This window comes from Cupressus sempervirens, chromosome 11 (genome assembly GCF_028749045.1).
Source record: "Cupressus sempervirens isolate cs-2001-9-10 chromosome 11, ASM2874904v1, whole genome shotgun sequence".
Taxonomy (NCBI): Eukaryota; Viridiplantae; Streptophyta; class Pinopsida; order Cupressales; family Cupressaceae; genus Cupressus; species Cupressus sempervirens.
This window is the reverse complement of record NC_143128.1, coordinates 671504218-671515396: the sequence shown is the minus strand read 5'-3', so window position 1 is coordinate 671515396 and position 11179 is coordinate 671504218. Positions and strand designations below refer to the sequence as shown.

At 36.0% G+C, this 11179-nt stretch overlaps 1 long non-coding RNA gene across 1 annotated transcript; it reads right to left on the bottom strand.

Moving 5' to 3' along the window:
- Window positions 1-634: 634 nt before the first annotated feature.
- LOC149531519 (uncharacterized) lies at window positions 635-2892 on the bottom strand. The gene is made up of 3 exons (XR_016358850.1): window positions 1758-2892; window positions 1318-1389; window positions 635-1193 (listed from the first exon to the last, which is right to left on the bottom strand). It is a non-coding gene; the product is annotated as an uncharacterized LOC149531519 (long non-coding RNA).
- Window positions 2893-11179: the final 8287 nt, after the last annotated feature.

The following is an 11179-nucleotide window of genomic DNA, read 5'->3' as shown; positions in this document are numbered from 1 at the left end:
CTTATAAAAATTTAAATGTTTTAATTTGATCCAACATCAACATCTTGTGCAATTACACATAGTGAGTGTACATTGAGCATATTTACATAATATGGATAGGTCTTATAAATTCATGCCTTTACTAACATTTCAATTTGTGTTTTAAAAAAAAAAATTGTAGTACCTCATTTGAAGAAATTTGTTCAACAAATTTTTTATTTCAATCGAAACATGTTGTAATCATTTAAAAGCATGAGTTAACTTCTATTTATGTCCTTCATATTGTGTTACATGTATATGACTTCACTTGTTTTAAATATATGACTTCACTTTTTTTTTAATATATGAGTTCAGTTGTGTAAAATATAGGAGTTCACTTCTATTTGAAATTTATTGATGTGCACTTGATATTAAATTCTTTGTCAATTTATAATGACCTCCCATATTTTTCCATTAATTTTACATTCGAAAATGTTTAACTTAATTTTCCTATGTTTACTTAAAATTATTTAAATTATTGTTCATACCATATACTAAAAAAATGTGTCATAACATGAATAAAACGTGTCACAGTTTAAAAAAATGGGTCATACTTACAACATGATAACATAAGAAGATACCATACACTGGCATGATAACAAGTCATACAAATATATAACAAAGTCTAATACATGATAATATTCATGATCTATGAAGTAAAAAAATAAAATATAGATATTTTTCCTAATACAGAGTGTATCATACTAAAATGTTTCATAAAAACACAATGTAAAGGTTCCCAAAGATCTAATCAATCTGATTTGTAGTCCTTTTTACTCCATTCAAATAGAACTCAAATGGATCATCTTGTGTAACATGATGTGTCTCATCATGTGGGGCATCATGTATCACATCGTATGTGGCATCTTGAGAAGACAATATGTATATGCCTAACTAAAATGGGTTTCAAACTAGTTTACAATTGAAATAAAATATTTAGTACTTATTTAAAATTGTACCCTATGAGATAGGTGTCCCTCTATAATAGGAGGAGACGTCCTAACATAGCTACCAAATGTGGTATTGGCCAACTTCTATAATAGAATACATAAATTTTGAAATTTTCAAAAAGATCATAATGAGCTATGTATAAATAACAATATTGACCTCAAAAGTTGATGTTTTTGCCTCCATGTAGCTTAGTCACTCCCACCAATACTCATGGTGACATCCTCCTAAAATCATGGATACATAAACCTTGAGTCAAAATTATATATACAAGAATTTCACAAAGTACATTAGTTAAAAAGTACATAATTGGCACTACAATTTTTTGAAGTAAAAGCATATACATCATACTTGACTACTAGTCAGTGTCATAGATGAGTCTAGAGATATGCTTGTACCATTATGATCATGTATTCCAATGGCCTACAATTAAAAAACACAATGATGAATTAGAGTTGTAGGTATAAGTTAGTAATCATACATATGCAATAAAAAAAATCTTGAAAAAGTATGTATAGTACGTATTTAAGGCTGATCCTCACTACTACAAGCATCAACATGTCTAAAATGGCCAAAAGATGAAGGACTCAAAAACATACTATAGTGAGGCCTATATGGAATAGTACGATCCATCCCCCATTCATTAAAAAAAACATACATTATTATACACTAATCAAAGTTGAATATAATTTAATAACAATATGTACACAAAAATAGTAAAATGTATTATTCTTGCAAAGTTCATAACATAGGTATTTGAAACTGTGCCTTGCTAGTGGATGAGTCAGGACCTGTAGAAGTATCTAGTTGTGTAACTGATAAAAATCCCTACAAAATTAGACAAAAAGAATATATGAGCACATGTTATTAAATTCAAGCTCCAATTTACATTATTTTAACTATAATTCAAATTGCATATCATATGATGGATGCCAACATCTAAAGGTTTCAAAAAAGACTATACTATCTCTTGGGAGGAACAGTGTCCTCCATCCTCTATTAATTTAAAGTCAACATACATTAATATGGTTAATACAAATATTCATATGTAGAAAGTAAATAATTTTTTACTTTAGAAATTTTAATTAATTTTTTACCGACTGCTTCTGATTATCTTCCTTCCCACAAAGAAGGTTAAAAAATGACAACACATCAATATCATCAGTAGCACCACCATGGGCCTCTGCATATACCCCCACAACTGGTACAAATGTGTCCAAGGGGATGAATATCCCTTTCCTACATCCATTGGTCTACTAAATTTCCTAAAAAGGAACTCAATGAACTAAGAGAAGATGACACTGATCAATGATGGAGAGCCATTCGAGTAACAAGTGTAGACATAGGAACAAGAGATTGAGGATGTCGGTGATTCCTCATATTATCACTATGATTTTCCCTAGGCCTATCCTAAAGCATCCCTCCACCAACCCCTTGCAATAGTTTTATATCAAAGCAATTGGGTGTCAAACCCAATTTATACTCTTCCTATAGTTTCCTAAGAGAGTACATGGGCACCTTATTAATAGTGTGTGGTGGATGGTCAAATACCATCTACCACTGCTCCCAAAAATAATCTAATGTGTGGAAGCATGTGCACCATCTAATAGATATACGAGGCTTCTTGCCACTTATCTCTTCACCCATCTTGAGGTTCTTAAAATATCTTCGTAAATTTCCTTTAATAATTTTCAGTTCATGGACCTGTCTATAAGATAGGCCATCAGAATAGATGGTGTACATGGTTTTCCTTCATGCTCTAAAGTTATCTATGTCATAGCCTAAGTGATCTATAACTATACTATTCCTTGCATGTTATGCCTAAGAGTTTTTATGTCTTGCATGAGGTCACAGAGGCTATGCCTAATGCTCTCTCACAACTCCTCTAGGGTAGGTGGTGGGGGAGGACTAGGTGGTCATGGAGGTGGGGGTGGAAGTGGAGGAGGTGGGCGTGGGGGTGGATCCTCACCAAATATGTCGTCCATGATTTATATTATCTACATATATGTACACAACATTAAAACTCACCAAATTACTATTTAGTTACAAAAAGTTTAAAATATATAAATATAATTACATGTCTTTAAAACTATTTAAACATCTTAAAATACATGTCATAATTAGGGTCAGGGTTTGCAATTATGTAATGAAAACATATTTTTCCATTTAGGTTGGTACTAATGCTTAGTACTAGGGTTAGGTTTTAGGTTATGATTAGGGTTTAATAATTAAGCTTATGATTCAAGTTAGCAGTATAGTCAATGTTATGATTATGATTAGACTTTGGTTCTAAAGTGTTAAGGTTTATATATTACATTTTAATATTTATGTGTTTATATTATGTTTTCACTTTATTTGCACAAATTTTTCTTTTGTTTATATAAATATTTCATAAAGTATTGAAATAAAATCAAATGAATTACCTGATATTTAAATATAGACTAATAATTAGCATGTCAAAGTTGCATTTGTTAGAGTAAGTCATTTATTATTCTAGTTTCTTTAGCTCTCTTAGGTGCATATAATTAATATTTTATATTAATTATATTGCGCAAACCTAGTTTTCTTTCCTTTAAGGGTTTTGTTCACCTTAAAAGATTGAACTTTTGTATTTTGTTTTCATAATTTAGAATACATTTTTTCTCTCACATTCTTGAGAACTTCTAAGCTCTGCTTTTTCCATTTTCTGGCTTCTCTTCATTGTAGGATATTTGCATGTAGGTGTTCTTGAGGATCTGTGAAGTTGGATTTCTCAACTTCTACATGGTATCAGAGCGGACCTGTTGCTTCCTCATCTGAAGATTCTTGAAGCGACGATTTGCAGTCAGAAACCCTAGCTTTTTTAGTGGTTTTTTTCTTCAAAAGGGTGAAGGGAAAAATTTTGGGGCACTTTGGGCTCAAATAGACATCGCCATTGGATCTGGAAGGTTGTTTGCAATCAAAATACATTTTTAAAAAAACTTGTTTTTGGCCTCCGAGAATCTGGCAAAATTTTTTAGCCCCCCGGGAGGCCGTACGGACACATTTTTCGAAAAATAATAATTTTAAAATTTTAAAAATATAGTTTTTTTGGGCACTTCACCCACGGGCCACCTCGGCACCACCACACAACCACCGAAGCGTTGCCCACACCCAGCACAGCACCAGCAGCACCGCTCGCGCCCTGCCGCCACTAGTTGGCCACCCAGGCTCTACCTCTGCTGGAGCATGTTGCCGCTGCAGTAGCTATCATTGACTGATGTCAAAATTCTGTCAGCTGACGTCAAAAATTAGACTATGACATCACTTCATGGCAGTCCTTTTCGGCAATTGATGATGTCATTTTTCAGCACGATGATGTCACTTACTAACTGTTGATGTCATTTTTTTGACAACTAGATTTTTTTTCAGTGACATCCTGTGATGGTCAAATGGGCATCAATTTGAAGCCTGTCATTGTAATTTTCCAGAGAGCTCTTTTTCTGAACCTACAGTCAATGTTTTGCTCATAACTTGAGCATAGAGACGTATTTTTGCAATTTGAAAGAAGCACCAAAAAGCTAACATAGAGACAGAGATAATGGTGCTAGTTTTGTGTGATTTTGATTGTGATTTTGATTTTGCTTCTATTTTCCTCTTCTCTACATCCGAATTCCAGGTTCTTTTCTCTATTTTTTTATTTTTCCATAGTTGTTGCTTTGGTTTTTGGGGATTATTTTATTTGTTGTAGGGGGGAGCATTTTCTATTCTATAATTTTCTTCAGAATCAGACCCTTCTACTTCTGTCTTTTCTTTCTCTCAATGTCGGATCCTTCTATGATCTGGCTCATGCCGCACAACTATCACACCTGGAAGACACAAATGACTAGGCTTCTCATGTCAAGAGGATTATGGTCATGCCTAGATGCGAACCAACCTACTTTGTAGTGCCCTTATGAGGTTCTTCAGCAAAGAAATAAAATGGATGAAGCCATGGGACTGATTACACTAAACATCTTCAATAGTCTACTATTTCACTTGCATGGTTTGAGTACTCCATGAGCTTATTGGCTCAAATTTCAGAATTTGTTTGGCCAAGTGAATGAGTTTCGAGCACTTCAACTTGATGCAGAATTGACTTCTTTGACACCTGACAGCTTTCCCACCATTGAGGACTTCTTGATGAAGTTCAAATCTCTATGCACAATTTTGCAGGGATGTGGTAGAAACAAAACAAATGATGAGTGTATTTTTTTGATACTCTCAAAGTTGCGAGGATAGTATCAGATCTTTTCTTCTACTTTCTACTCCACTATGGATGCCTTGGGTAACAAACATCAGATGCCCTCTTTTGAGATTTTTTTGTGACAGGTTAACTTGTGAGTAGTCCAAGCTCACTCAGATGGATTCACTTACATGTTCACCATCACAGGCACTATTGCCAAGGATACACAGGAGCAGAAGCCGAAGTAGATATCTGATTTCTCTTCTCAGCACTCTACTGGTCCATCCTCTTCTTCTAAGAAGAAGGAGAAAAAGAAGAATGAGACTCCTTCCTGTTCCTATTGTCAAAAAGGAGCTCATGATGAGGCACATTATTTTTAGAAGAGATTTGATGGCTATGAGAAATAGATTGTATATTTGCAAGCTCTTCTTCAAAAGAGCTCTATTTCATCCCCATCCTCTTCTACCTCTTAGGGGTCTGCCTTTCAGTCTTCATCCACCTCTTTGACATCTTCACTAGATTTTGGATAGGGTCATGTATTACGAGCTTCCCTTGCATCCCCTTCCCAGGTCCCTTGGATATTGGATTTAGGTGCTTCTCACCATATGGCATCTTCTCAAGGGGTCTTCTCCTCTATTGAGCCTTCTCCATTTCCTCATATTCTCATGGGGAATAACACTGCTCTAACAGTCTGCAGGAAAGGTTTAGTTCACATTTACGATGGCACATTCAATGATGTATTGTATGTTCCATCTCTCTCTATAAACCTTCTCTCAATGTATCAGATTACACACAATGGATCAGGGAAGTCAGTTGGGTTCACTGTAGATTCAGTCTACATTCAGGATAGTGCAATAGGAGGCCTTATTGCTATAGGGACAGTTGATCATACCACCCGTCTCTAAACCTTCTTGCACTTTGGTCCACCATCTCCATTATTGGAGCATACTTCTTCTCTTTTGCGAGAGCATCCTGTGGTGTAGTCAGGACACGTGAACATTTGTATTGTTCCTGAGTTCACCACACCTCATTCCTTTGAAGTCTTTTCTTCTTCAGCTCTACCAGACCCTCTAGCTCCACTCATTGAGCCTTCAGGAACACTTGTTGTAGATTCTATAGAGGATGGTCATCTCCTCTTTCATTATAGTGTCAGCACACCTGCATTGGGGATTCCTTTTTAGGATCCTCATGTCTACTCTTTTGAGCATTAGTTTGGCCTTCCTGCCATTCAGTGGTTTCCTTGTTCTGTGCCCTTGTTTCTTCCACATTGGAGTGCCATTGGTTTGTTCATTTCTACGAGGGCTTCATCATTCTCGGGGGGCTTTGATGTCTCATCTCTTTCTCATGGGGGGGTTGTTTATGATTTTGAGAGAGTCTCTTGAGCCTTTTTTTTTTGTTATTTTTTCATCTCTTTTTGGAGAGGGGTTTTCTCCTTTGTCTCCCATTTACAGAGATTTCCTTGTATTGGGTACTTGATCAGGCCTTATTGTTGGGACCCATTTTTTTGTTTACATAGCTTTGCTAGGTTAGCTTCCTCCTAAGCTTCACTTAAGGGGGGCTGTTAGAGTAAGTCATTTATTACTCTATTTACTTTAGCTCTCTTAGGTGCATATAATTAATATTTTATATTAATTATATTGTGCAAACCTAGTTTTCTTTCCTTTAAGGGTTTTGTTCACCTTAAAAGATTGAACTTTTGTATTTTGTTTTCATAATTTAGAATACATTTTTTCTCTCACATTCTTGAGAACTTCTAAGCTCTGCTTTTTCCATTTTCTGGCTTCTCTTCATTGTAGGATATTTGCATGTAGGTGTTCTTGAGGATCTGTGAAGTTGGATTTCTCAACTTCTACATGGTATCAGAGCGGACCTGTTGCTTCCTCATCTGAAGATTCTTGAAGCGACGATTTGCAGTCAGAAACCCTAGCTTTTTTAGTGGTTTTTTTCTTCAAAAGGGTGAAGGGAAAAATTTTGGGGCACTTTGGGCTCAAATAGACATCGCCATTGGATCTGGAAGGTTGTTTGCAATCAAAATACATTTTTAAAAAAACTTGTTTTTGGCCTCCGAGAATCTGGCAAAATTTTTTAGCCCCCCGGGAGGCCGTACGGACACATTTTTCGAAAAATAATAATTTTAAAATTTTAAAAATATAGTTTTTTTGGGCACTTCACCCACGGGCCACCTCGGCACCACCACACAACCACCGAAGCGTTGCCCACACCCAGCACAGCACCAGCAGCACCGCTCGCGCCCTGCCGCCACTAGTTGGCCACCCAGGCTCTACCTCTGCTGGAGCATGTTGCCGCTGCAGTAGCTATCATTGACTGATGTCAAAATTCTGTCAGCTGACGTCAAAAATTAGACTATGACATCACTTCATGGCAGTCCTTTTCGGCAATTGATGATGTCATTTTTCAGCACGATGATGTCACTTACTAACTGTTGATGTCATTTTTTTGACAACTAGATTTTTTTTCAGTGACATCCTGTGATGGTCAAATGGGCATCAATTTGAAGCCTGTCATTGTAATTTTCCAGAGAGCTCTTTTTCTGAACCTACAGTCAATGTTTTGCTCATAACTTGAGCATAGAGACGTATTTTTGCAATTTGAAAGAAGCACCAAAAAGCTAACATAGAGACAGAGATAATGGTGCTAGTTTTGTGTGATTTTGATTGTGATTTTGATTTTGCTTCTATTTTCCTCTTCTCTACATCCGAATTCCAGGTTCTTTTCTCTATTTTTTTATTTTTCCATAGTTGTTGCTTTGGTTTTTGGGGATTATTTTATTTGTTGTAGGGGGGAGCATTTTCTATTCTATAATTTTCTTCAGAATCAGACCCTTCTACTTCTGTCTTTTCTTTCTCTCAATGTCGGATCCTTCTATGATCTGGCTCATGCCGCACAACTATCACACCTGGAAGACACAAATGACTAGGCTTCTCATGTCAAGAGGATTATGGTCATGCCTAGATGCGAACCAACCTACTTTGTAGTGCCCTTATGAGGTTCTTCAGCAAAGAAATAAAATGGATGAAGCCATGGGACTGATTACACTAAACATCTTCAATAGTCTACTATTTCACTTGCATGGTTTGAGTACTCCATGAGCTTATTGGCTCAAATTTCAGAATTTGTTTGGCCAAGTGAATGAGTTTCGAGCACTTCAACTTGATGCAGAATTGACTTCTTTGACACCTGACAGCTTTCCCACCATTGAGGACTTCTTGATGAAGTTCAAATCTCTATGCACAATTTTGCAGGGATGTGGTAGAAACAAAACAAATGATGAGTGTATTTTTTTGATACTCTCAAAGTTGCGAGGATAGTATCAGATCTTTTCTTCTACTTTCTACTCCACTATGGATGCCTTGGGTAACAAACATCAGATGCCCTCTTTTGAGATTTTTTTGTGACAGGTTAACTTGTGAGTAGTCCAAGCTCACTCAGATGGATTCACTTACATGTTCACCATCACAGGCACTATTGCCAAGGATACACAGGAGCAGAAGCCGAAGTAGATATCTGATTTCTCTTCTCAGCACTCTACTGGTCCATCCTCTTCTTCTAAGAAGAAGGAGAAAAAGAAGAACGAGACTCCTTCCTGTTCCTATTGTCAAAAAGGAGCTCATGATGAGGCACATTATTTTTAGAAGAGATTTGATGGCTATGAGAAATAGATTGTATATTTGCAAGCTCTTCTTCAAAAGAGCTCTATTTCATCCCCATCCTCTTCTACCTCTTAGGGGTCTGCCTTTCAGTCTTCATCCACCTCTTTGACATCTTCACTAGATTTTGGATAGGGTCATGTATTACGAGCTTCCCTTGCATCCCCTTCCCAGGTCCCTTGGATATTGGATTTAGGTGCTTCTCACCATATGGCATCTTCTCAAGGGGTCTTCTCCTCTATTGAGCCTTCTCCATTTCCTCATATTCTCATGGGGAATAACACTGCTCTAACAGTCTGCAGGAAAGGTTTAGTTCACATTTACGATGGCACATTCAATGATGTATTGTATGTTCCATCTCTCTCTATAAACCTTCTCTCAATGTATCAGATTACACACAATGGATCAGGGAAGTCAGTTGGGTTCACTGTAGATTCAGTCTACATTCAGGATAGTGCAATAGGAGGCCTTATTGCTATAGGGACAGTTGATCATACCACCCGTCTCTAAACCTTCTTGCACTTTGGTCCACCATCTCCATTATTGGAGCATACTTCTTCTCTTTTGCGAGAGCATCCTGTGGTGTAGTCAGGACACGTGAACATTTGTATTGTTCCTGAGTTCACCACACCTCATTCCTTTGAAGTCTTTTCTTCTTCAGCTCTACCAGACCCTCTAGCTCCACTCATTGAGCCTTCAGGAACACTTGTTGTAGATTCTATAGAGGATGGTCATCTCCTCTTTCATTATAGTGTCAGCACACCTGCATTGGGGATTCCTTTTTAGGATCCTCATGTCTACTCTTTTGAGCATTAGTTTGGCCTTCCTGCCATTCAGTGGTTTCCTTGTTCTGTGCCCTTGTTTCTTCCACATTGGAGTGCCATTGGTTTGTTCATTTCTACGAGGGCTTCATCATTCTCGGGGGGCTTTGATGTCTCATCTCTTTCTCATGGGGGGGTTGTTTATGATTTTGAGAGAGTCTCTTGAGCCTTTTTTTTTTGTTATTTTTTCATCTCTTTTTGGAGAGGGGTTTTCTCCTTTGTCTCCCATTTACAGAGATTTCCTTGTATTGGGTACTTGATCAGGCCTTATTGTTGGGACCCATTTTTTTGTTTACATAGCTTTGCTAGGTTAGCTTCCTCCTAAGCTTCACTTAAGGGGGGCTGTTAGAGTAAGTCATTTATTACTCTATTTACTTTAGCTCTCTTAGGTGCATATAATTAATATTTTATATTAATTATATTGCGCAAACCTAGTTTTCTTTCCTTTAGGGTTTCATTCACCTTAAAAGGTTGAACTTTTGTATTTTGTTTTCATAACTTAGAATACATTTTTGCTCTCACATTCTTGAGAACTTTTAAGCTCTACTTTTTCCATTTTCTAGCTTCTCTTCATTGCAGGATATTTGCATGTAGGTGTTCTTGAGGATCTGTGAAGTTGGATTTCTCAACTTCTACAACATTTACACAATTCAGATTACAATCAAGATTCTATCAACCTTGTAAATTTTATATATTTAGTTTTAAACCTAATATCAAGTTAGTTTATCATCCATAATGGATGAGAGATTCACCATTTAAATAGTACATATTATGACTTTTGATATAAAAAAATTGATGTGACCTTTTAACCATTGAGGTGTTGGATAATGCATGCCTATGGCTATAGAAAGAAGGTCTAAAATGATATTTTGGTTAGTGCTATGTGTTTCTGTTCATGTCAACCTTAAAGCTTCCAATATGTATTATGGCATTTGATGATGATAATGACAAGGAATAATTAATAGTCAACATTTTTTTTGGATTAAGGTAAAAATAAGTTTTATAAGGAGATCTAAAACCCCAAATATAACCTAAAAACTTTGAATGATAACTCTAAATTAACAAAATAAAAACAAAAATATCTAACCCTAGAAATATAAATAACCCACTTACAAGCAACTTTAAACCCCATAAAAATATTGTATTAAACCATTGTATCAAATTCAATCTTGGTTCTGATAAAGACTTATGTCTAGTGTTAGGGTTAGGGTTTAGGTTATGATTAGGATAACAATTAAGTTTATGATTTGACTTAGTAGTATAGTTAGTGTTATGATTGTGCTTAGACTTTTCATTCTAAAGTGTTAGGGTTTATATACATTTTGGGTATCGGTTACACTTGATATATGGATTTGGTTTTTAGTAAGGGTTTAAATGAAAAATATCAATCCTAAATGTTGAATCCCAATTTTCTAACCAATAGTCCTAAGTACTAAATCAAAATCTAAAACACTAAACTCTGAATCTTATTAGGTAAAAATAATCCTAAATAATGAACTATAATTATAAATGCTAAACATGAAACCTAATTGTAAATGTCA